This window comes from Eublepharis macularius, chromosome 5 (genome assembly GCF_028583425.1).
Source record: "Eublepharis macularius isolate TG4126 chromosome 5, MPM_Emac_v1.0, whole genome shotgun sequence".
NCBI lineage: Eukaryota > Metazoa > Chordata > Lepidosauria > Squamata > Eublepharidae > Eublepharis > Eublepharis macularius.
Genome location: NC_072794.1, coordinates 50,223,989 through 50,251,304, shown reverse-complemented (window position 1 = coordinate 50,251,304; position 27,316 = coordinate 50,223,989). Strand labels below are relative to the sequence as shown.

At 42.6% G+C, this 27,316-nt stretch overlaps 1 protein-coding gene across 2 annotated transcripts in view; it reads left to right on the top strand.

Annotated features, from left to right (window-relative positions):
• The window catches only part of BCAR3 (BCAR3 adaptor protein, NSP family member), a 131,554-nt gene that overhangs the window by 14,108 nt on the left and 90,130 nt on the right, over positions 1 to 27,316 (top strand). Inside the window, exon 1 of one of the 2 annotated variants that reach the window (XM_054981583.1) lies at positions 13,231 to 13,312. The exons of the other annotated variant lie outside the window; for it this stretch is intronic. The gene's annotated coding sequence lies outside the window, so the exon portion shown is untranslated. Of the gene's footprint in view, positions 1 to 13,230; positions 13,313 to 27,316 lie in introns of those variants that run through there. 2 annotated transcript variants of the gene reach the window in all.

Genomic DNA, 27,316 nt, shown 5'->3' with positions numbered 1-27,316 from the left:
CCACTTGCACAGCAGGTGCAGTTACATGTTTAAGATACTATTTGTACATACAGTCTATAGATTCCTCTTTTGAGGACAGACTGAAAGAAATTGCATACAAAGTAATAATTACATGTTACCAGTATTACCTCTTACTTGTTATTGGCTCAGCCTCTCTTGTTTTTTTGCTATGATTGCTCTGACTTCAGTCACTCATGTCACCTGATAAGTTGATTGTGAAACTCAAGAGTCCCTAGGAATGGTCTCCAAGGAAGCATATATGATTGGGGCAAGAAAGAGGGGACCATACTGTACAAGTGCAGTAACTTCTTGGATCCCAGCTATAGGTCACAATCCATCTGTATCTGTATCTGTATCTGTATCTGTATCTGTATCTGTATCTGTATCTGTATCTGTATCTGTATCTGTATCTGTATCTGTATCTGTATCTGTATATGTATATGTATATGTAATGTGTGTAAAGTGTCATCAAATCACAGCTGACTTATGGCAACCCTGTAGGGTTTTCAAGAGAAGAGATGTGTAGAGGTGATTTGCCATTGCCTCCCTCTATAGAACGACCCCAGACATCTGCTGTAACATTCTTTATGAATAACTTTCTGGATTCAGGATGCAGTAGTACATAATATGAACTTTTATTAACTATTTACATAAATTAGAAAACAAATAACTTGCTATCCCAGCTGGATCTCTCTGTTCATTTTGCAAAGCTCACTGGGATATGTAGAACCTGTTAAGCACCGCCCACTTAAAGTCTTAGTGCCCTCACATCCATGTGGTGTCCTATCTAAGTACTGACCAGGGCTGACCCTGCTTAGCTTCCAAGATCTGACAAGGCCTGTATGGGTATAGGAATCTACAAGTGCAGATTTTGCCTGTTTTCTTCTGTGAGCAAGAGATAGTGTTAGCAGTCAGACCTCTTCTCATGCTGAAAGGGCAGTTTATGGATGGAATATCATAAACCTCTTCCTTCCTCCTATGCCTTAAGCATAAGGCCCAAGGCAGAATGGCAGAATGGATGCCTACCAAACAGGAGCCTGGAAAATTAGTCAGCAGTCAGCAGCTGGCCAACCAATGGCCTCCTGCACGCCCCGGAGATGCATAACTTAACACAACAAGCCTCCCAGGAAGTTCCTGACTCATCCCATCAATGCCCAACCTTCCTGTTTCATGTTTTGTTTTCCAAAAGTAAGGCTTACGTTGCCTTTGAACATCTGAATTGTGTTTTTGAAGTAAGCCTCTGATAGCTAGGTAGGTAACCGAGTTGGTCTACAGTCAAAGAGCAAGATCCAGGTCCAATAGTATAAAGGGAGCTTTGACTCTTGAAAGCTCATACCTTGGAAATCTAGTTGGTCTTTAAGGTGCCCCTGGACCTCTGATAGCTGTTAATGTGGAAGAGAGTCATTTGCAATGCAAATTGTCATTCTTGTTGGTAAAGATTTTACATTTATGTTACAAATTGCTTTGCACACTGGTAGGAAAAAGAATACTGTGCCTGTGGTTTCATCTCCTTTTGACTGTGTGTAAACTGTAGACAAGGATTTTGTGTGCAAGCTGTAGACCAGCAGTTCACAGTGCAGTCCTTAGCTGAGTTACTCCAGTCTAAGCCCGTTGAAGTCAATGAGCGTAGACTAGAGAAACTTCGCTTAGATTTGCACTGTCTTCTGTTTGTGCTACGTGGATATTGTTTGTACTAATATTGCATATTTTGCAACTGAAACTGAGAAGATAAAACATAGAGTGTTCTCATGCAAGGCTTGTAGCATGCTAAAGTTTCTGTCCTCTCGCTTCAATGTCAGTTTAGAATCAAACTCAAAAGGAATGTAGGGAGAATGCTTTAAAAATAAAAATATGTAATCATAGCAAAGACCATGGAGAGAAGCAAAAGAAGCCAATGGATGTCTCAGCAATTAAAACCTTATCAAAAGTGAGGCTGCATGTTTTGTAGACAATCTATATAACACTATTCTTTTCCCATGAAATGTTGATTTTGTATTGAAATTCTTCCTGAGGATTGTGCACAGGGAGAGGCAGTAGCTGAGTATCTGTTTGGCATGCAGAAGGTCCCAGGTTCAATCTCTGGTTCAAATAATCGACTAATAGATTATGTGAAACACCTCTACTTGAAACTGTAGAAAACTGTTGCCAGTTGGGAGTAGACAGTTCTGACTTTGGTAGATGGATGGTCTGATTCACTGTAACGGCAGCTTCATGTGTTTATATGTGTGTGTTCATGTGTACAAAATATATAGGCCCAATTCAGCATCAACACCTCCCCTGGTCACAAAAGTATACCATTGTGTCTCTGGCCACTAAGAGCTGGAAATAAGTTTGCCTTTGGCTGGCAACTCCTGGGAGATTGATGAGGGAGGACATATCCAAATAGCAATCTTCTGTTGCTGTGACATCATTTCCAGCCACATAACCAGAAGTGATATCACTGCATTGCAGGATGAATCCTAGAGTGTCCCATAATATGACGATGTCAATTCTGGCTATGTAGCTGGAAGAGATGTCATGGCATAGGAAGATTTCACATTCCCATTCCCCCATCCCATCCCATTGAATGCCAGCAAGGAACAGCAGGGGAGTGCCGCAACATGTCTGATATGGTATACTGTAGATATAACAGTCCTGATATCTAATCGCAGTGACGACATCAGGAAAGGGCTGTGGTACTGCACCCTTAAAATACCCACTCCTTTCCCTGACTGCCTTAATGATTAAGGGTTATATGTGCTCTGACCATAACTTTATCTTTATATAATTTTAATAAGAGTTCTCATCATAGCCATCATCACAATGTGGTTTGCAAAACCTGGTTACAGATTCTGACACATGCCACTCTTGGTTGTATATTGGGAAATTAGGGTTGAGGGCCATCAGGGGACTATTTTTGACCCTGAGGCTACCAATGGCCTATCCTTTTTCTATAAAGCTGAGCCCTGGGCCTTTTCTGCAAAGCCCATGCTGCTAGGGTTGCCAGATCCAGGCATGGAAATTCCAGGGGATTTTGTGGGCAGAGCCTGGAGAAGGTGGGGTTTGGGAGGGGAGGGGCCTCAATGGGGTATAATTCCATGGAGTTCACCTGTCATTTTCTCCAGGGTAAGTTGTCTCTGTTGCCTGGAGATCAGTTGTAATTCCAGGAGATCTCCAGCTACCACCTGGAGGCTGGTAACCCTACATGCTGTACCAGGCTATTGTATCATAAATATAAATTGTTCTCCCATGATCTCAGGCAGGCTAGACTCTCAGTTACTGTAACTTGACACATTAATTATACAGAGTACTGGAATATGGATGCAATCTTGGGAATCCTTTCCCACCTTGCCTGAAAGAAAATGTTATGTTACAACCAGTCCTTTGGATTTCTCCTTTTTCAGAAATGACAATTTGAAAGAGTTTGCTGCAGTTAAAGCAAGTGAACATTTGATTGTACAATGAGGTAAACCGCATGCATTCCTCCTTGTTTTAAAACATTTCTGATGATGAACTTGGATCCTTATGTTTAAGGAGCCTGGGAATCCTGCTTTCACACAGACCTGTTCTATCAGTTAAATGTGACTACAGACTATTGTTTTCACAGTGGGGACTAATAGCTGTAATCTGGTCTCATGTTTTTGTTTTGTGTCTGCTTTGGATAAAGTGCTGTGTCTAGGGCCAAGGATCAGTTAACATGGGAACACTTGTTTTTAAGCATTTGAACTATCCTGGAATGTCAGGATAGTCTTGTAAACTTTCATTTGTGGAAACTGGGAACAGTTTGTCACATGAAATTCTACTACTATAGAACTTAAAAAAATTTTTTTTTACTGTATAGCTGTAAAAAAATGGCAGGAACAGATGTTTGCTCAGCATTTTCTCTTTGTTGCCAAAGAGTTGGCTGATTTAGGTCACATTGATATATAAATTCTTGAGGGTACAATAACATAGGTTCTCCTTCCCCCAGGACATAAGTCAGGCTTTCCCTGGCTGCCATTTCTTTTCATTCTTTAACTTCATATCTCCTCCACATCATCTTCATTGAGGTACTTATTGTCTCATGTCACCATCCATCAGCCTAAACTTCAACTCCAAAACTCAGTTACCAACTTTTGAACTGGTCTCCGGCACTGCTGTTTGATCTACACTAATTAACAAGTGATAATGTTTAGTTCCATGCTAAAGGAAGTTTCTCCTTGCTGATTTTTCCATATTACACCAATGTTAATGAGAACGGAGGCTGTCAGTATCCACTACCACCTGCCAGTTTCAGGTTTATTGATAAAAAAGCTATGATCACCATGAGGGCAAACGGCACTAGAACACGGACTTAAATTACAGTAAGAACTTCTAGGTTCTAAATATGGCTAGAATAGAAACTGCTTGGCATGTAATCAGTTTTGCACTTGCTGGTTTTTGCCTTCTGCATATTTGGGGGGAAAGCATCATTGCCACTCCCCAGTCATGATGTACTGAACCCTCAATTTCACCAGTCCCCTTTGGCTGTGTGGATCAGTCCTCTGAGCTTTCTAAGGAAAATAAACAACAGGTGCCTCCTATGTTCCCTTCCTGCCTTTCCTTTACTGAACAGAGAGAACAATCCTAAGCAGATCTTCTCAGAATCCTTCTCAGGTCTATCCAATGGGGCTTACTCCTGGGAAAGTGTTCTTCAGATTGTACTGTAAAGCACCCTGGGATGGTGGAGCCCCAGAACAGTGATCAGGTTATTTATTTTGAGCTTTCTGGGCTCCTGTCATTTTTTTCCCAGCTCTAGCTGCTTGTATAACATTGTGTTTTGTTTTTCCTAATCCCTTGCAAAATGAGCTTCATGAAAGGATTGATCTGAACAGAATACCAACAGTGCTACAATTGCAGTATTTTAAAATTTGTATCCATAGAATACTATTGCCTTTTCCCACGTTCACATTTAAAATCTTCATGATCACAGCAATTTTTAAAAACTATAATAGAACAATTCTTTTTCTATTATGAAAACTGAAAATGAAGCCAAGTGTTGGGTAGTTTTGCCAACATATACAAAAAAAGTGTGTTGTGAGCAGCATTGTTCAGTTAAAGATCCTGCCAGTACCTTCTGTAACCCTCTTGATGGCTACCAGGACTGGAAAACTTTAGATCATCCTGTTCATCCCATTTTTTAAAAAAGAAAGCGCTTCAGTATGTATATTCAGTTGCAAATATTTCATGCACCACATGGATCCCTAAAAAATCTCAGGTTAAAAGTAAAGCCAAACTACCAGCACCAGATCTAGGGTTGCCTGTGCCTGGGGCAACCCTAGGCCGACTGCGTGCTCCCCGCGCTGCGTGATGATGTCACATCGGTGACGTCATCACGCAGGGCGGAACGGCAGAGGCAGCGTGCGGAGCTGGGAAGCCACCTGCGCCATTCGCCTCCTTGCAGGTGAATGGCGCGGGCGGCCTTGCAGCCCCCCACACTGCCTTTCGCCTGCCCCACGGGACAGGGGGTAGACGGCCAACCCCTGTCCTGTGGAGCAGGCGAAAGGCAGCGCATGGGGCTGCGAGGCTGCCCGTGCTGCTGCCTGCGTCCTCTGGCAGCTGCTCCCAGTGCCCCCTTCCTGGTCGCGCCGGGGGCAGACTACCCCTCTGCCCCCCCTCGATCCGGCCCTGCAAACTACCCCCCTGTTCTTTGAAGATTCTAACTATTCTTCAGAGTCCTCTTCAGAACTCTGCTTATCTTTTCCCTTTCTAAAATGATTTTTTTAAAAAAAATCATTTGTATCTGTGTCTTATACAAAGTGGAACTGCTCTTCATTTCTATAAAATTTTTGCTTATGAAATGCTCTTCAGAAATATGTTCTTTCCCACACAGAATTCCATGCTAGAAAAATTTATGAGGAGGAGCCATTCATCCTTGTCTTAACAGGACTTGAGTAGTTGTTTCCTTTACTAATTCTCAGTTACGGGCGTTGCCCATTTCTCACCAAACATTGTAATATATTACTGATATTTGCTCACTATGCATTCAGTTAATTAATGGCAGTTACCAAGGCTGATATTTGATTATGCAAATATTTAGTTAATAATTTATATACCACAGTGGGAACCAAAGTGGCTTACAATACCATTCTGCCCATGCAAATATTTAGTTAATAATTTATATACCACAGTGGGAACCAAAGTGGCTTACAATACCATTCTGCCCATCTCAATTTTATCCTCATAACAACCACCCTGTGAGGTAGGTTAGGCTGGGAATGATTGGCCCTAGTTTGCCTGGCAAGCTTCTATGGCAGAAGAGATTTGGACCTGCAACTACCAGATCCTACTCTAACACTCTAACTACTACACAGTGCTGGCTCTCAATCAAATAATGTTGGAATCAGTTTCAGAAGGTAGAATGCTACCAATGGCCCTTTGAATAAAAAGGAAGATTTGCACGATAATATTCAGAGGTCTGTTTTGTCTCAGTTTGTACCGTACTTACAACTTCACAGTGAGGATGTTTGGCGTTTCTGAAATCCTTGCACAAAATGAAAGCCTGTCTCTCCCTCACTTACTTACTGGGCTATTTACTTACTGCACTAATACCCCACTATTCTTTCCAATGGAGAACAAATGCAGCTTACATTATTCTCCCCTTCTCCATTTTATCCTCACAATTCTTTGAGGTGGGTTAGGCTGAATGTATGACTAACCCAAGGTGTGTGACTGGCCCAGCATGACAGAGTGGGGATTCGAACCTGAGTCTCCCAGATCCTAGTCTAAAACTGTAACCCACTACACCACAGTGGCTCCTATGCCAGGCAACCACAAAAAGTGACATCTACCAAAGCCAAACAGAACTGGAGATGTTCATAAATATAACAGAAGTATGCAAGAAAGCTTCAATAGGCTGCTTCTGACATTCACCTATCCTGTAGCGAAAGGAGCAGATTTGTTTACCCATGCATTAAAACACCATGCTTTGCATGCAGGCTTATATGAATGGAGGTTTAATTCAGGCAGTCTTTTCACTTAATTAATGATGAAATGAGAATGTGCAAATAAAATCTATATGTGTCTGGACCTTAAGTGTTCAGCACCCAGCTTGATAAATGCCTTATATGTGCCTCTCCTAGCCACCGCAATAATCCTTACCTAGGTGAATGGTAAAAGAATCCCATATTTCTCCTAGTGAAAATAAGTCTTGTCTACATCCTTGTTATATTGAACATTTACTCCTGATGTGGTTTGTCTTCACCTCCTCCTTTATTCTCCAAATCTATCAGAATTGCCATCTTCTCTGGTGGTAAGTATTCAAATCTAACTCTCCCCCCTATAATTGTTCTTTCTTTGTCATCAAGACCCTGATGAATTCTTTGGAGGTTTTCAAGCAGAGGCTACATGGACACCTGATAGCAAGGATGATTCTGTGACTCAATATGGATGTAGGCAGATTGAGAGAGGGAGGGCACGGAGGGATAAGCTGGTGTTAGGCTCTCGGTCGTGATCCTTTCTTATGTGCCCAGGGTAATGCTGGTCACCATTCTGGAGTTAGGAAGGTATTTTCCTCCACACCAGATTGGCCAGGGAACCTAGAGGATTTTTTTCATTCCTCTGGGCATTTTTTCATTCCTTTGGGCATTGAGCAGGGACCGGTGGGTAGGTGGGAATATAGCTATCAATTTCCTGCGTTGTGTACGCGTTTGGACTAGATGAGCCTTGGAGTCCCTTTCAGCTCTATGATTGTGATTCTATAAATTAATTACTATCTGTCTATCTGATGCATTTCAACCCTGTATGTCTTCTAAGGAGCTCAGAGTGGCATATATAGATCTCCCTTCCTCATTTTATCCCCACAATAACTCTGTTAGGCTGAGAAACTGACTGGCTGAAGGTCATGCTACAAACTTAATGGCAGAGGGGAATTTGAACCTGAGTCTCCCGGATCCTAGTTTGTTATTTCAGACTGGCTGTCTCTAAATTTCAAAATGTATGTCAAAGGCTTTTAACAAAATACTATTTATGTGCTTTTATTTTGAACACGGGGAATGCTGAGATATAGTCTGATTCAATTCTAGGTCATTTGGGTCAAAAATAACGTACAAAGAGAGAATAAATATTTCAGATGGAGCTATGAAGGTGGTGAAGGAAGTGGGAGGTTGATATTCCGGGACTGGGGGTGTTTATAAAACTATTGCAGTAAGAATTGGTTGCCCAGGCTTTGTTGGCTTGAAATAATTGTCCTTGCCTCTCTGTAGCTCTCTGGTCTGTAACACACTTGGTGATAAGGTACAGTGCAGTGGAAATTCAAATTTACTGCTCAATGGCCCCTCTAGTTTTAAAGAAAAGACAAGATAGCAGAAAAAAAGAACTATGAAATCATCAGGAGTGGAAATACAACAGATTAGACTGTGATATTAAGGAGGCAGTGGCTACCTGACTAGGAAGAAAAAAAACTAGGGCTTTTTTTTTCAGCTGGAACAGGGTGGAATGGAGTTCCGGAACCTCTTGAAAATGGTCACATGGCTGATGGTCCCACCCCCTGATCTCCAGATAGAAGGGAGTTTAGATTGCCCTCTGCGCCACGGTGCAGAGGGCAATCAAAACTCCCCTCTGTCTGGAGATCAGGGGGCGGGGCCACCAGTCATGTGATCATTTTCTCCTAGGGCAACGCACTGTGTTCCACCACTTCTTTTCCCCTCAAAAAAGCCCTGAAAACAATCATATTGGGTTGCTGCTGAGGCGATCACAAAATAGTTATTTTTTGTGACTGAAAGTAGTAAATGGACTGTAGACACACAATGAAGCAAACTGGGCCTACTGCCCAGAGCCATTGCTATTTGAATATCAGCTTTAGTTTTGTCCTATTTCCTCTCCCACCCTCATAATGAGATTTAGGGTGGGGAAGAGGCTTGGAAACACCTGTGTTGCATTGCTGCTGACTCAGAGACAGAAGTTTAATTCACTAATCAAAACTTCCTTGTGGTCCAGTTCTTTCAACCTCAGTAATTTGAAATATGTGATCACATACAAAAAGCTAAGAGCCAGTTGTTACTTCTAGACAGTGCTGATCTGGGACTTAACAAAATTGGCACTTTTAGTCTCTATGGAGGCAACTTGATTCTGAATGTGAGTTTTTAAGTGGCGAACAACATAATCTCAATAACATAGCCCTCTCAGTCTTACTTTACTTTTTCATGTAGTGAAGTACCTAGGAACGTGAACAGCATATAATTTGAACAAGATAAATATTTTAATCTGTCAAAATATCAAGTTTTCAGTGTGTGAAGTAAAGAACACATGCAGATATGGTTTAACCCTGAACCCTGCTACCTTCTCTGGGGAAAAGTATTCATATATAATGCCCCCCACATATAATTATTCTGTTGTTTTCATTCAAGACCCTTAATCTATAAAGAGAAGGAAATAGTATGAGTTGTTACTAAGGTTGCCAGCAGGGCTGGAGAAAAATGTTCTGTTCCTTTAGCAGAAAATAAATGGGATGTTATTTACCAGGTAATGTCAATTACCTCCATGCCAAGAAAAGCTTCAAATGCACATTTCCACAGATTAATCTGTGGAAATAATAAAGGGACAGGAATTCTTTTCCCAGGCCTATTGGCAACTCTGTTGTTACTAACAGAGCACTGGTAGCCAAGGCTATGATAGCAGGCCCAGTTGTTTGGGGAATAGACAGGCTTATAAATGTTTTAAATAAATATTTTTAAAAAGTTATTTTGTGAAGGACTGATCGGTATAACTATGACTAACTATTGCTGTCTGGATAAACCAACTTTCACATCTGTTGGTTTGATAATTTTGAGTGGAGTGTAATCACATGAACGATTCACAGATTTTTGGCCCTTAAGATTTCTTGACATACTCATTGTGGCCATCCACATTTTAGTTTAGAATTGTTGAGCACAAAAATCCTGTGAAATTAATGAGTCGACTGAGTTAAGGAAAATGTTTGCTATAATATCTCTTGATAAAGAACAGAGAGCTTGAACCTCTTTTGGAATCATAACAGTTACTTATTTTTTTAGCAGACAAAATTTAGGAGCCAGTGTTGCTCACAAACTACTGCTCTGTTTGAAAAGATGCAGAGTTATTATCCGTGTACTAGCAGTAAAGCCCTTAGGCTCCTAGTTTATGAACTCCAGCCAAAAAAGAGGGAGAAAAATGTTAGCAAAACTCTTTGGGATTATAGAAGAAAACACAGCTGCGAAATACCAAGATTCAAGAAAAAAGAGAGGTGAACATCTCTGAAATACCAGTGTGCAAATTTAGAGACTTGGTAGAAAGGAGGCATAACCTTGAAGAAGGAGCAAATTTGGAACTTCATGTGCCAAAAATATAAATGATGGATGACGATAGACATTTAATTCCAAGCATGAAATACCTGAGCGTAGGGGTGGTTCACATATTTTATGGAGGAAGAAGCCTCTATGTTCACTATTCACGTAGAACATTTAAACTATTTTGTAGGGTGGGTACTTCACCTAGGTCTGTACACCACTAGACTTAATTTGAATGATTTTTTTCTTCCTTTCTTGAGGGAGGTGGATGCTCACTGTACTTCTAAATGAAATACCTAGCTCAGGCAATATGTTGTATGTGTGCCTATTTGCTTCCTCCACTGTAGAGCAATGATCTGTCTTATGTGAATGTGTGATAATTGACTGGAAAAAGATCACTTGAATTTATGCTCATTTTGGGACCTATCAGTGAGTATATAAGAACACCTGTATATAAACACAGAAATCTGTATCCAGATGGTAACTTCCCATGCTGTCAACTAATGCCATAATGTCTAGTAAAGAATGCAAGAGATATCTCAAGGAACATCCACTTCCAACCTGGGAAGCCAGTCGTACAAAGTGCACAGTTTACAATGATTATGAGTCTTGTGCCCATCAGCCATGTGAATGGGCAGGGGATACCGTGGGCTGAAGATTCTTCAAGATCCAGATTGCACTGAAAAAGCCATACTCAGAACCATTTAATAAGCGCCCAAGGAAAATAAGTGTCTGTACAATTGTGCACAGATCCAAATTCAGTTCTGTCTTTGCAAAGTCCGTACAGACCAGAGCTTTTTTACATGCTAATACACCAGAAGACAGTAGAAGCTTATCTGAACCGTACAATAATCTGAAATTTTTATGTATCTCATTTTGCACTGTATATTTATGGTACATTTCTCATGTAGTGTACACTTTATCCTGTATAAATCCTGTGTAAATAGTACTCCAGCTTATCTAAACGTATGACTGTTTGAAGGGCTCTCTGACTCTCCATGGTCTTATGAATAAACAAGATGATACTGCAGTTGTTAAAACTGTTTAAAAGAATGGGGGTTTTTTTTTGCATTTTTGGATGCGTCTATGTCAATGCTAATGTCAAAATAACTGTCTTCTTCTGGTGTTAAAAAAATTATATGGATTGTTTTCACAGAGACTTGTACTGAAATAACTAAAGAATGCATGTATGACAATTTATTGTGTTGCTTTCAGCCATGCGTAAATTTTTAATTTTAAATATGGGGATTCTAAACAAGATGTGCGCCTAACAGGTTTTTTTTTGCATGATCCTAGAAGTAGAAAAATATATACAAGATTTTCTCTTTTTGAGCTTTCCCTGTGTGGGAGATGAATGGATTCTCTCTCTAGATACAGTGGGTTAGTGAAGACAGGAGAAGAGGAAGTGTAACACATACTTCTCATTTCACTGCTTCTTGGAATCAAGTGATCTGGGGCTGTTCATAGACAAGAGCCCTGAAGCTGTGCATCACCTTCCCCGGTCATCTCCTTTCCATGTGTATGCTTCTCATGCCTATGAATCATATCAAAAACATTTCTGGGGATGCAAATACTGTGTGAGGAGAGTATGACAAGCTGCAAGTTCTAAGAATATTTACTTTCAAGTGTAGGAAATACAGCCATTCTAGTAGGCTTTCTACCTCTTAGCTTGGATGCCAGATGTTGTGCTTTACATCTCCAGATGACAAAAAGCAGCTGCAACTTTTCTGTGTTTCTCTTCTATCCATTCCCTTTACAGGCCTGTTGTCTCCCCTCCTCCCCCCAACCCACCTGCTGTGGCAAGCAGATCTCCGAGCCTGCTGCACAGTCAGCAAGTCAGGAGGATAACAGGAGTACAGGGGGACTAGACAGGAGGAGCAGGCGCTTCTTTTCCTGCTCCTGCTGGAGATCTGAAAGGCAACATATAGTGTTTGGGGTAAGAAAAAATGGCAGCTTTGATTACATCAATGATAACTATCAAGAGCGCCAAAGACCATCCATCAGGATGGTAACTAAATCCTTTGTAGTCTTAAAGGACCATTACCCAGAACAAAAGCAAACTCCTAGTTCATTCCACATTGCAACTAATGGTAAAGGTATTTAAAATATGTAATGACATTTTCCGCATCATTACGATGCTGGTCCGGATCCACAGCACTGTGCAATCAGTATTGTAAACCTAAGGCTACTCTGAACTTGAATTGCTGACCATGTAGACTCCAGGCAAGCTACAGATGAATCAGAACCAGTTTGTGACATGGCAGGAGGGGAGTTCTTTGGATCAAAGCTTTCCCAAACCATTTTGATACCTGAGGGAGAAAGCCCAAATTATACCCCCTATGGTGATAAAAATATAATTGACAAATTGCTCTTTTCCTTAATTCACAGCAGGAAGGAACACAAACTGCTGTTTGTTTATTGCTTTCCTCACCTGCAGTTTTAATTAAGGCTGATTATTTGTCCGTAAGTGGCTCTCTGGCTGACTCTGTGAACAGTTGGGATAGAGGACCCCCTCCCCCCTCACAAAAACTAATGAAATTAGCTCTGATTACAGTTTGGCTTGAACTTGCTGCAAACAGTTGCATTTAGGAAGTGGTTAATCATCGCTTTTAAGGGACCACTTTTACAGGGAGAAGTTATAGGAGGATTGAAGGAAAGTTCTCTTTTAAAAAAAGCTATAGTAAAGGGCAACAGGCGGTCAGCACATGTAAATAGCTTTTATGTAGGGGGCTTCGTGAGCTCCAGCCTGAATGAGCCCGGCGCAGGGGTGTGGCTGAGGCGCACTAAATCACTTGGAGCGGTGGTGCCTGCCTGCCTTGTGGGGCTGGCTCTCCTCGCTCGCTGCTGTGTGCAGCTGCCTGGTTCGCCGCACGCAGCCCAGGGTCGTTCAGCTGTGAACTCTCCTTGCCCGGCGGCCCGGAGCGTCAGAAGCCATGCAGCCCTCCTGCGCCGCTCAAGCTGTGTAGGTGCACAAAGCGAAGCCGGCTGCCAAAGAGCTGCGCCGGGTGAACGGCGTGCAGTGCAAGCGGGCTGCCAGGAGCGCGCGGTTCCTGCTGTTGCTCTTCCCTGAGGTAAGACGAGCAGACCCTCCGTGGCTAGAGACAGGCCAGAGATTAGGACTGGACGGGGCGGGGAGTGGGCTCTTCGTATGCAAGACGCGCTCTAAAGTGGGGAGACTTTGGGGAGCAGACCTAAGCGGCTGAATTTTAAACATTATTTATTTTACAAATCCGCAGGAATACCTACCTTTGCAGAGCTGTGGTAAGAGAGAAAAGGGGATGCTTTATACTGAGCCTTTATTTTTCTCAGTCCTGCTGATTTCAGTGCAAACCGGTCTATTCCCAAGGGTTTGGTATCCTAACGAATGGTTTTTTTTTTTTAGTTTGGGTTGTAGATTATATTTTTTATTTTAGATAGTCTGTGGCTATATAACTGGTAAACTGCTATGAGTCTTGAGTGTCAGGAGAAAGGCTGCATATAAATAGTCTAAATAAATAAAAATAGTTTGGAACAGCTTCCACTCTGTGATGGAGTCCTCTCAAGTTTTGTAAGGCTTGCATTCCTAAAACCTGAATTCCTATAGAAAGCCGTTCCTTTATACTCAAACACGGTAATCCAAACACTAACTCCATTGAAGTAAATGGGTTTGGGGCTCTGTTTGGAATGACACTGAAAATGACAAGGTAGACTTGTTATTCCTTAAAGTTGCACAATCTCCTTGTCATGATCTCAGAGGACAAGTGTGGAATTTTCCTTAATCCATCAAGCTTAAATGGGAATCCTTATTAGTGCTTGTAAGTACAGGTTTTTGCATATTAGTTTTTCCTCTACACTAATATGTGTTGCTAGTTTAAAAGTCCCAATTAATAATATGAAAAGTAATAAAACGTGTATGAGTGAATTATTTTGTGAAGACAAATAGCAGAAGTGATGGAATGTATTGATTTTATTAGGACCATGGATATTTTTTTTGCCCTTTAGTGGAAAGGCAAGTATAATCAATTTGGGGTTTTTTACTGTAAAGGATATGCTTCCTCATATAAGTATTTTGAAATTACAAGAATATTACATGGCACCTGAAAGGGGGGGATGTGTGGTTAAAAAAATGCTTGTAACTGAAATTTCTCTCTCATCCACTCATTATTATATAACTATGTTCTGGATTAATTGGTGAGTGTTGGAATTGGTGGGTGGTCCTACTTTATTGGACCAGCTGCTCTTCTGGGACCTTCAAAATCCTGGTTGTTAGGATTTATTTCTTAGCGCTGTGGTGCTTTTCAGTGCCAGTTGCTTTTATCATTCTTCTCCCATCCAGCTACCCAGCATAAGCTTTTAAAGTTTTTGACATATTAAACGGCAATAAACTACTCACCCCAAGGCCTTTATGATGTTTGCACATGCTTTACTCTGTGTGGATTTTTGCTGTTTTAGTTATAATTAATTTGTGCCACGGTTATGTTTGGATTCAGAATTTAGTTAGTGAAGTGCCAGCAATTGTATGTGCTGAGTTGTAAGAGTTTCTTTAAAAAAAACAAAAAAAACCCACCCTGTTACTATGGTAGTAGAGATGCGATGGAATTTGCCCACGGACATCCCAGCTGATTTTCTTTCTGCAGACACAACTGGCATTGATGTCTGAATGTACAAAGCATTCTCCTGTGAAGTAAGCTTTGTTTGAAATATACAGGCCAATAAAAATCCTTCTTAAAAACCTCTGATTTATTCTTACAGCTACAGAATTCCTCTCTCCCCCACCACTTGTTTACTGTGTTATGCTCAGATTACTCTATTATCAAGTAAGCCCAAGCAGCCTTGGCAGTGTTTTGGGTAAGGCTCAACTGGAAACAAGACTGGGGAAAGACTTTCCAACAAATCTATTTAGAAAGTTAGCAAAGAGTGAGAAGTGGGCTGCTGTGTAGTTGTGCTGACAACATTGTTCTCCTGCTTTGTTTGGCTAAAGAATGAATAGCTAGTTGTGTTCCTCCCTGAGAGGAGGAAGGGAGAAAAGAGCCTACTTTGGTGGGTATGACTCATCTTGCACTCTCCATTGGTGGAGAACTGATGTGAATCTTAAACTGCTGCAGGACAGAACTTCAGATTATAAAGTTTGTGTGAGCTATTGGAGGCTGAAGAAATACCTTAGTTTAGGAAACAGGAAAAAATTTTTAGGCTACATTTATAAGGATTTCAAAACCACGTTTAAAAATGGATGGGATAAGGGCGAAAGGAAAAGATTCTCCATCTCCTGGTCCAATTTACCTCACAGGGTAGCTGTGAGGAGAATATATTCTAGTGTATGCTGCTCTGAACTCCTTCAAGGAGTGGCAGAGTAGTTAAAGTGAAATATGCTTTAAATATGCTTTAAATATGCTTTAAAGAAATATGCTTTAGAGTGAGATATAACCTTCTTTTGAATAAATGGGATTTCACTGGATCATTCTCTACATGACTCCTGACTCTACGTTTATGCTCTTTTAATTAGGTGCATTAATTTAAAAAATTGTGATTAGATTGTACCAGTTAGCCACTTTGAGTTTGATTTCTCTTGCTTTCCTTCCCCGTTCAGAAGTCCATTATTTCAAAAGGTATTTTGGTTTACTCTTGGGAAAAGAAGTTGGCTGAAAAAGCCCATAAGCATATCCATGGCAACTACTAGAAATCATAGTAACTGAATGGCAGGCGAACAATAATGGACTTAGCAGTGAGAACAAAAGAAGGGAGATCTGTCTAGGTGCAAAAGGAGAGCAGTTATTTGTTTATTCAGTCACTAGATAATAAAATAATCCAATCTGAATGAATAATAGTTTTGTGGCACTTTAACAGCTTACATGTACTATCACATAAATTTATTTGGAAAAATGTTCTTACAAAAGTGATCTGCCTGTGTCTGGGCTGTATCTCTTCACACTTCAGGTTATAGCTTACTTGAATGTTCCATCCATGTCAACAGCAAGATTTTGGGGAGAAGAGTTCCAGCCCAGCCTTCCCCCTCCCCCCCATATATTTGTTTTCTATATAAAGCAGATTTCTTGAGTTGGAGGGTGGGGATTGCTGTGGTAGAGCGTTCAGCCATGTGAATCCCCACCTGCACTGAAGTGGTATAGTCAGGACACTTGCTGAATAGTAGTGAGAACTAGGCCACTGAAGATCATGTCTTTCGTTATGTCTGTTCAGCATTTTCTCTTTTAATACATGTGGATAAAAACCAGTGTGGAGTAGTAAATAAAGTGTTGGACTAGGATCCTTGGAGACCTGGGTTGGAATCTCCAGTTCTTCCATGGATGACCTTTAGGCCAGTCACATTCTCTCAGCTGAACCTACCTCACAGAGTTGTTGTGAGGAGAATGATGTAAACCGTTTTGAGTCCCCAGGGTAAGGTATAAATGAAGTAAATCCATAATATATACAGGACAATGAATTCATTAAGTTTTTAGGGTACCCTACGGTTCTCAGCTACTTTTTTGCATCTAACAGAGCTACCATTTTGGAATTCATTTTCACTTAGAAGTAAGTCTGATTGCAAGCAAATGAGTAAACGTGCTTTGGATCAGACCACTAGCTTCTTAATAACTGGTGGTAATAAAAGAGCTGTTGCTGTAAAACAGAGTTATACAATGTATCACATGGGAGATCCTGTACTTTGTGTAGATGAAGGGATTTTGGCAGCTGTAGTTTTTCAAATCACTCAGCACTATTATATGACCAATCTACACCTGCCCGATCCCCCTTTTTTCTTGAGGATATTGGAGATCTAACGTTGAAAGGTAAAAAAAAACCTTGACACATTATTGAGTGACTTGCTACTCCGGAAGGATGACTAGAGTTCCCTCATATGCAGAGACCTGCTTTCAAAGAGTTGTGTAATATGATCAGACTAAAACATGAATTGCATATTTTTCTGAAAACTTTTTTAGTTTTTGAGATGGCTACCAAATATAGGGGAAAGACAAAATAGTGGGGAAGGAGGAAATGAGATGCCCCTTGCAAGTTCCTGCAGGTCCCCCACTTGTATATACCATATTTTATTTTTTTTAAAAAGATTAGAATGGGTACAAAATGTTGTTTTAAAGTGGCAATTACTGTTGAGGATCCAAATAGCTCTGTGTGCAAGCTGGAAGAACTGCTGCTGATTTTACCTCCCAACTGAATCATTTTGAATCTTGCTGCAGAGTAGGGTTGCCAGTTCCCCCAGAGGCCAGACAGGGGGAGCAGGGGCCTTGGGGGCAGTAGGGTGCTTACCACCTGCACATGCTCCTGTGCTCCTCTGTTGCACCAGAAAATTATGTCATTTTCCAGCATGCCAGAGGACCTGTTCGGACGCTATTTTTAATGAGCTGTGCTTCAGTGAGACCTGCACCTCTCCTGACATAATTTTTCAGTATGACGGGGAGTGCAGGAATGTGCATGCATGTTTTTCCCCCTTGGGTGTCTTTTCCTGCCAGCAGCCAGAGAACAGGGCCCCGGGGGCAGCAGGTGGAGGTGGGGATTCCTCACTCTGTATAGGGGGCTGGCAGGCCTGTTGTGGCATTCTCTGACTTAAAAAACAGTTTTTTTGGGGGAGAATAGACAAAAAATGCCACAGTACTCAAGTTAAACACTACACACAGCTCCTTAGGATCTACCTGAAGTTAAGATTGATTCTGATTTAATCTGCTAATGCTTGTATCAGTAACGGAGGTGGTATGTATTTTTTCTTTGACTTCATCGCAAAAATGTTTTAAACTGACCTATAGATGGAATCCTTCCCCGCCAAGGTAAAATGCACTAGATGCCAGTTGATTAGGATCACTGTGAAAATGTAGCATGTGAAGGCCAAAATGATATACCAACATGTGTTAGGCACCAGAGTATGACCTGACACAGAGCCAAACTGCAGGAGACACCAGACACATGTTATTCACCAGACACATGTTATTCACATGTCGGGTCCCAGAAGGTTCCCTGGGTAGTGTAGTCTTACAGAGAACAGCCACTCGCTGCAGTTTTTCACTGGGGGAAGAGTGATAGGAGGGATTCTGTCTGTCTGGCTCTCTCTCTCTCTCTTGCAAAAAGCCTTGGCTTGGGTTTTCCTCCAGGAGCTCGGGGGCAGGGGGGACGTAACAGGAAGTAGGAAATCCAGGGGTGAGAGAATCCCCCCGCCGCTCTTCTCCCCAGTAGAAAATCGCATAGTAGATTCTTTCTCTCTTCAAAAAGCTGTAGTTTCCCTCTCAGTCAGGTGTACATTGGGGAACTCACCTTAAACACTTCTTTTTAAGGGGGAAAAAGGGGCTTCCAGTTTTGTTCCCATTCCTGTTTTGCAAGATGAAAGGATGAGATGGGTGAGCTTTTCACCTGTTTTCTCTGGCTCCATGGAGCCTTCCTAGATGTTACATGTTGTATTTAGTGGTGTGTGCTTCGGGTTTCCGAATCGGATCTGATCTGTAAAGATTCTGGATTCCTGAATTGAAGCCAGCATGCTGGCCCCGATTTAGAAATCCCAAATCAAAGCTCCCGAAGCATTCGAGTTGCTTTGGGCCGCAGAGGCAGTGGGGTGGTGGCAGCAGCGGCAGTGGCTCCGGCCTTCTCTGCAGCCTTGCGAGGCTGTGCGCTGCTGGACCTGGCCTTCCCGGCCACCCTGTGGACTGCTGCAGATTTGAAGAGGAGGTGCAGTGGTGGCGGCAGCTCCAGCTCTCCCCCACCACCCTGCGGGGTTGTACGGTGGTGAAGGAGGCAGAGAAGGCCCTTCCTGCCCCTCAGGTGGCCACCACGGAAGGCAGGAAGGGCTAGAGGAGGCAGCTCCAGCCCTCCCTGTCGCCCTGCAGGGCTGTGCAGCAGTGGAGGTGGCGGCTCCGGCCTTCCCAGCTGGCTGTGTAGGCTGAGGAGGCCACGGCGCAGTGGCAGCTCCAGAGGCTCCAGCCTTCCCAGCCCAGCCAGGTAAGTGGGGTAGAGAGGACAGGGGGCTAAGTGGGGGTGAGGGGTGGGGGTGGATGGGTGTGCTGGGAGAAAGCTTCCCCCCTGAATCACTTTGGTATGCTCCAAATCTTTGCAGAACATACCAAAGCAATTCAAATACCAAGCCGCTTCAGATTTTGGGTATTCCTGAATATTTTTGGGGTGCGTGCCCCTAGTTGTATTCAAGGGTTATTTTCTGTGATACTTGTGATAGAAGTGGGGGAAAGAGGCCCATCTTGTGAATTACAGCTCCTGCTAGTTATAATACAATCGTGACATGACCTATTATTGCTTCTTTAGAGGTCTCTGTGGGATGCATTATTTAAGTTGCCTAGCTGGCACATATAGGTATAGGTATAATGTTCCCAGGGGAAGAGCTACAAGGGAACATATTTAAAGGAGGTTCTTGCTCTCTCGGCCCTCTGGACCACAATGTTGCATTGTGTGGAGAGGCTTGTATCAGATTCTAGGTGCTCAGATAACTAGCTACCCACCTAGGTTGGGCTAAAGAGAGAGGGGTTGGGCCTGTTAACAGTTTGGTGTAGTATATGTATGTACAAGTGAGTAATAGTGGAGAGAATTTGCTTCTTTCCTAGGAAAGCTCCATCTTTACGTTGGGAACCATCAGAGCAAGGAGTTGCACATTGCAGTCTGTGTAATCAGTGACATGCCTGGGCTTCTGCCGTAGCAGCTTGCTTTTTTCCTGTTGCAGTATAGTTTACCGCAGGAGTTGTAAGCCCTGTCTGAAACAATATGTAAAATAAATAATTGCTTGATGATTTGGCCGTTGAGTGCAAGTTGTCTGAGATGACATAATTAGAAAAAAAATTAGGAGTGTTAGCTCAGACAATTAAAGCTATCCCACAGCCATGTTCAGTTTTAACTTGGGGAGGAAACAAAGCCTGCTGTTATTCTCATGATTCAGAACAATGCCAGTGTCATGATAAATTGTACAAATATGCTCTCAGCTTATCATAACATGCAATAAAGATGAATTGGCATTTTTACTGTAATAAAGGTAGTGGTGTAATTCAGTAGATAGCATTCGGAGGAGTTCTTCAAAAAGATCCTTCTTCCTTGTATTGAGGGAAGAGTTTAATGGCCTTTGGTCTCTAGCTATGCATAGCCGCCGCCACCTCTACCCCCATCAGAATAATCTTTGGTCATTAGTGTATATTCCATGGAGCTTTGCTTTTTTTTCAGTCTCTTCCTAGCCTCACTTGCTAGAAAAATTCTTAAGATATAATTTTGCAGCCCATACATCCAAGCTTATGATTGTGTGAGCAAAGAGATACAAAATTCAGTAATGGAATATCTACTGTTGGTCTAGCTTCTTTGGATAATTGATACAGTGGTCCTCTTACACAGACATTGTCATTAGATGGAATAGAAGGGAACTTGGAATTACTGGTATAAAAAAGTTAGTTGCAAATTAAAAAATTGCTAGCCATTGTTGAACAGTAACTTTACCTTTGAAAGTTACAGCATTCAAATTGAAAATGCCCAATCCTCCTGCCAGCTGCAGCTACAGTGGAAATGGAATTCAGTCTCAGGCCTCCCAGATCTAAATAGCTTTTTGCTGATGCCAAACCTTAATTAGTTGTTGGTAGAGGCAGGCACAAACTGAAATCCGAACCAAAATTTGTCATGAACCAGGCCGGTTCATGGTTCATGAACCAGCGGTTTGTCAGAGCCCACAAACTTTAGGCCAATTTGTTTGGTTCGTTTTTCAGTTCGTCACTGCAGACAGCCTGGTGCTGATCAATCAGTTTCCTAGGCAATGGGGGGGATGGGCCTTCTGCTGCCACAGAAGTGATGTTTTCACAAACTGATCAATCATTTTCCTAGGCAACCGTGGCAGTGGTGGGGAGAATGGGCTTTCTGCAGCCCCAGAAGTGACATTCTGCTGCCCTGGAAGTGATGTTTTCACAAACCAAACAAACTGGTTCACAAACCAGGGCGAGTTCGTGAAAGTTCGTGGTTCGTGAAACATGACAAACCACAAACGGCATGGTTCAGTATTTTCCCTGTTCGTGACCACCTCTAGTTGTTGGTGCAAGAAGTGGTTTCTCTGTGGATTTTGACATTTTGCTTATCTGTCCTTGTAGTTTTCAGTCAACAAAACTAGCCCCAGGGTGAATGATCATGGGCCAATTTAAATTTTAATGAGACATGTTGAAAGGAAAAATACAAGAGAAGCAAACTGAAAGAATCAGGTTTCTTTTGAATTTGTTTTTGTTATGGTTTTTAGGCATCCCTGCTAATAAGAGGAGACACGGTTTCCAGACTTGCATTTTAAATAGCTTCTGACTTTTCCAGTGTCTCAGAGCAGAATCCCATTTTTATTTGATCGGGGTCCCTGTGTAATCAAACATGATGATGCAGCAGCAAAAGGCAAGGCTGCAATAACAAAGATTTAGGTCAGGACAGCAGAACAACAAAAATGCATTAAAGAGGACTTGAACCAAGCAATGTCTGAGTTGACTTTGCAGGATTCTACAAATCAGTGGATTTTTAGATCAAGCCAAGGCAGTGATTCCTGGGCCAAATCAGTGAAGAAAAGTTGAGTAATCTCTAGTTTTCTACAATAATTGAGGCAGAGTATTGGCTTAAAAAAAAAATATAGTATTTACTGGTTCTAGGGTTGCCAGGTTCCTTTAGTCCCCTAGTGGGAGACTGGGAACCCGGCACTCATCCTCCACGGCAATGGGCATCCCTTCTCCACGCATGTGCTCCCAGCCTGCATGATGATGTCACTTCTGGGAAGTGACATCATCATGTGGGTCAAAGGGCAGCCCGGTGTGCGCTCCTGTGCTCGCCGAAGGGCTGAATCACCCCCCATGGGCCTGATTTGGGCCAAAATGAGCCTTTGGTGAGGCACAGGGGTGTCATGGGGGGGGGTGCTGCGCCACCCAGGGGACGCTGTGTCACTGGGGGCACTGTGTTGCTGGGGGGCACCCCAGGGAGCATGCCCCACTGCTGGCCAGGTAAGTAGGGTGGGGGGGAGGTGGGAACAGGAGATCCCCCACCCCAGGCGGAGGATTGGTAGCCCTAACTGGTTCGCAGATTTTCAGTAATGATATTGGTGCAGTTCATCTACGTACATGAGTGAGCTGTATACTTCGACCTTTGATTTATTTACTTATTTACCTTATCTCCCACCATTATCTCTGAGTTTTAGGGCAGGTTACAGAATAAAAACAATGTACTCATACAACATAAGGAATGAACAATGCAGTAATACAGAAATAAGACAGTATGAACAACATGCTGCCTAATCGTTTGTGTATTTAGCTGAAAAAAAGAATTTGGAGTATTGTATTTCTTTTGGGCAGTTTAAGCCTTTTTGGCCATATCTGCACCACAGCCTGTGCTGGGTTCAGAACCAATCAGAAGGGAGCAGGAGGACCTTAGCCTCAAGCGCAAAGGGGGCGTTAAATTTAGACAGTTAATTTTTTGCTATTCAATAGTTTCACAACTTGTTTTTATGTGCATTGCATGTCCTCATTTTAAAAAAAAGATTTATGAAGGCTACAGGCCTCAAAAGCTGGGAGTAACCTGGGCCTCTTTGGAGCTATGAGAGGGCCTGATTGTTTTGACTGTTATGATTTCTCAAAGTTGTGGGACCTGTAATTTGGTGTGGATGCTGAGAATTCTGTGAGAGGTCTCCATCCTACTTCTCATAGCCCCCAGAGTTTCTTCAGGTGAGAGAATAACTATTAAACCAGAGTAATTGTGGAATGCCTTTGGTTTCTTCATTTCAGCTGCAAGGAAGGGAGCTGAACATTGCCTGGCGGCAGGGTTGCCATTCCCCTGCTGGGAGTGGGGGATCGCCAGACCCCACCCTTCCCCCCATACCCACTTACATTGCTGGCGGGGGCACTCTCTCTGAGGAGCCCCCTCCCCAGGCGGTGCAGTGTGCCCCCGGGCAGGGGGTGCACTCCCATGCTATGAGAGCGGGTGGTGGCAGTGGCAGCAACAAGAACAGGCTTTTGCTGCAAGTGCAGCCGCTCGCTCTCACCGCCATCGCTGCCACTGGCTCTTTCCGCCGCTGCCGCCACCGCCACTGTCTCTCGGCACTGTGGCCCCTGTGTGCCAAATGAGGGTGGACAGGTGGTGGCAGTGGCCGCAGCCACACTCACAGCAAAGATGGCGGCAACAAGGGCCTCCTTTGGCCTGGGGGCACCCTTTAACCCCATGTGATGACATCACTCATGGAAGTGATCCCATCACGCAAGCCGGGAGCATGCGGATGGGGAAAGGAAGCCGGGGTAAGTGCCAGCTCCCAATCCTCCGCCAGGAGACTACAGGAACCTGGGGATCCCCTGCCAGGGACTCTACATTCCTGGCAACCCTACCTGGCGGAAATCTTATTAAAAAGATTTATACCTTGCCTTTCTGCCCTCATCAGCCCCCCCCCACCCCGGATGGCTAAGAGATTAAAAACAAACATAAAATTGCATCTTGAATAATTAAAAACCCCACACATCATTAAAACAATTAATACCAGAGCCAAAATACACATACACAAACATTAAAAAAAAATCAAACCTAGGACAGGAAGGGGAGTGTCCCTGAGGGAATACCAAAGGGGGAAAATTGTAATAGAAGAGGACAGACGAGCCTCCCTGGGGAGAAAGAGCCAGACTGAGAAGGCCTTCTTCCAGGTTGACCCCCCCTCCCCCCCAACCCACTAATCTCAGAAGACAGGGCCACTGAAAGCAGATGACCAAAGTTACCAAGTAGTTTTGTAAGGGATTATGTGGGGCCTTCAGGTATGTTGATATGAAGCCATATAAGGTATAAAGGTCAACACCAGCAACTTGAATTGTGCCTGGAAACCGTGTGGATGTGTTGAACCTGGAGTGATATGGTCCCTGTGACCCACTCCAGTCAACATCCTGGCTGCAGCATTCTGCACTAGTTCAGATTTCCAAAAGCTTTGCAAGGGCAGCCCCACAAAGAGTGCATTGCAATAATCTAAATATCAAAATAAAAATAAACAGGAGTCTGTTGGCACCTTAATGTCTAGCAGAATTTACTTTCCACAAAATTACCTTTATCACCCCTAATTTTATGGTGTTATACTCTGCTGAGTTCCCTCTTCTCCTCAAACCCTGCCCTCCCCAGGCATTTCCCAATCAAGAGCTGGCAACCCTACTACAAGTCCCAGTGTGGCCTGGGACAACCATGATCCTCATGACTAGATATGGTTATATGTTTTGTCCACATCGAGTGGACTCTATGGCAGTCCAGAGGAACGGATCTTTGTGGTCTGGAGATTAGTTGCTTGCTGGATGTTGTTGTTCCAGTTGCTGCTGAAGTTATAGCTACAGGGGTCAGTTAAAAAGTTGCCAGACCTAACCAGCCATATTGCAATTTTTGATATGTTAGCCAGTTTACCAAGGTAAATTATACCTAAAATTGACTTAAACCATATGGTTCCCAGAACTTGCAGCTTTGGGGTCGATTGCATTTTGGCATACCGGCAGCATTCATTCAGAGTTAGCTTCTATATCTTTTTGTAATAAACCCCTCCGGCATTTTGAGCCATTGTTTGAAGCGGGCTAAAGTTAATTGACACTGGCAAATGAAGCAGCAAAGAATGTTTCATACTGAATATGGATCTTAAGCTATATTCCTTTCTCAATTGAATATTGCAACCTTTAAGGCATTTCAAGGTCTCACTGCTGCAAAGAAAATAATTCCTGCAAGATTCTAGACCCTGCAAATGAATTATTTGTAGACAACTTGTGCCGGTTACCTGTATTACTAAAGTTGACCGTTGAAGCCTTTGTTCTGTGTAGGGTATTAGAGTACATTGCAAAATCCCTCTTGCATGAACTAATTCAGTTTGTGTCTCCTTGTAAGGGTTGCATGAAAGCATGCTGTTAAAAAGAAGTGTTGCAAAAATATGTGCTTCATGAATAGGAATGCAAAACACAGGCAACTTTTTAAAATGTAATTTTTTTTTTGTAGCCAGAGATCGTTTTCTAAAGGCCATTTGAACCATTCCGCTGGAATGTCCTGATACAAAGCATGAGCAAAATACATTGGGTACTCAAGCTTTCCTCAAGATAGGAAGTTGTTTTTAAAAATACAAGGCCTTTTTTTGTAAGCAGGTAGCTTAATGCAACCAAAGGGAGGGTTTTTCTTGATCTTTTATTTGGTTGCGGGCAGTTTCTTTCTCAGGTTGCTGTTTTAAAAATCCATGTCTTTGGTAATGGAGATTATGTGGGTAATAAATGTACTTGTGTATTAGAGCTTTGCTAAATGAAATGCTATCGGTGGTGGGGTGAGTTCAGGATTATGGTTGTAAGAATCTATTCAGATACTCAATTTTACCCTCATTGTTCCCTAAAGAGATACTGAAGTGATCTAGCTACTTGTAAGCAAGTCAGTTTGAAACTAGCAGCTACAGATAGTTTGCTACATATGGAAATGAGATAATTTGTGTGACCTTCATATGTAACAGGAGAGATAAAGCTGATGGGGGGGGGGGGCAACAAACCCTCTACAAAGCCTAAGTGCCCTGACTTCACAGCTCCACATTGGAAAATTCCTGGAGATTTGGGTATTATCTCTGAGGAGGGTGGAGTGTGCGGAGAGGAGGGACCTCAGCAGGGTATAATGCCATAGAGGTCATCCTCCAAAAAAGGCATTTTCTCCAGGAGAATTGATTTCAGTCATCTGGAGATACAATTCCAGGAGATCTCCAGGCCTCACCTCTAAGTTGGCAAACCCAGTTGGCACCTAGGCAAGTAACATGGAAGATTTCATTTTAATCTCAGGGTTTTCCCTTGAGTGGTGCATTTGGTGTTGCACGTTCGTTTAGCTTAGACTCCTGATCTTGACAAAAGTACTTTCAGTGGACACAGGGTAATGCTGTTGCTCCGTCCCTTCCCTCAATTCAATTCACCAAAGTGGTGTATATTTTTTTTGTCTGCATTGGCTGCTTGTGGCTGATCTGTTGCAACAACCATATCTAAAGTTTGCATCTAATATAAGAATGTAACTCCCATGCGTGTGTAGATTTGTTTTAGATTAGACTGTCCCTATATGAAGGCTGCTTGCACTTCCTCTGACCTCCGAATAATATTTAGGTACACATCAATAATAGCATTGCAGTTAATTTTTTACTAGAGTTGCGTTTGTATCAGCTGGTTCATGTATCCTACAAACAAGAATTCAAACTATCTGTTCCTGCTTGAATAGATTATTTCGCTAGCAGGCATTCAGAAACATGTCAGCCATGCCTATAATATGCCTGGTATTCAGAGAAATCTCTTTTTTTTCCTTGAAGCTGAATGTTTTTCAGATTGGTAATCTTTTGAGTTTTGTCTGTCCAATTTCAGTCTTTCCTGACAAATCAGCTGTCTAGCATTAGATTCTTTGTGGATGCTTGACCTGTTCAAGAACTCAGGGGTTAAGTAGATTAAAAAGGTAACAGTGGTAATAACAGCCTATCTTCCTTAGTGGCAAAAGCTCATATGTAAGTATTTGAAGGCCCTGAATCCAGTACTAGCAGCTGAAGCAGTGGAGGAGTATAGAGCAAATGGCTTAACATTTATTGCTGAATAACAGAATAGCAGTCACACGCACAACCAACACCACTGGTGGGGTGTTGCTTGTTGTTTTTGTTGGAAGAGGAGGATCCAGCACTGTCTCTTTCCTCACGTTTCAGAGGGGGACAAACCAAAGAGTTAGAAAGATAGAGAAGTCAAGGCACTCTGTTTCCTGTTTACTATTGTTTACTGCTCTGATTGTCCTTTAATATGCAGATTGCTATTCTCAGGATTTCCTCCTCCTGACTTCCTCCCTCTCACTCCTTCTCTTCCTGGCTTTGTTCCAGGCAACACCCCTCTCCTTCTCCTCCCTCCATCTTGGCGGCCTTGCCCTGCCATCCATGTTCATCTTTAGACTAGATAGGTAGTTAGGATCTATATCTCCTCCTTTCCTATCAGAGTATGGAGTTCTGCTGCTGCTTCCCTGCCACTTTGTTTCCAAAGGGCTGTGCAAAATGCTTGTTTTTTTCTCTTTGGAAAGCCTGAAACATGCCTTGGAGGGAGGAAAAAGCAGCTAGTTAATCCTTTCCTGGCTTTTAAAGCCAGGAGGAAAGTGCAGTAATGTTACAATGTTGCGAT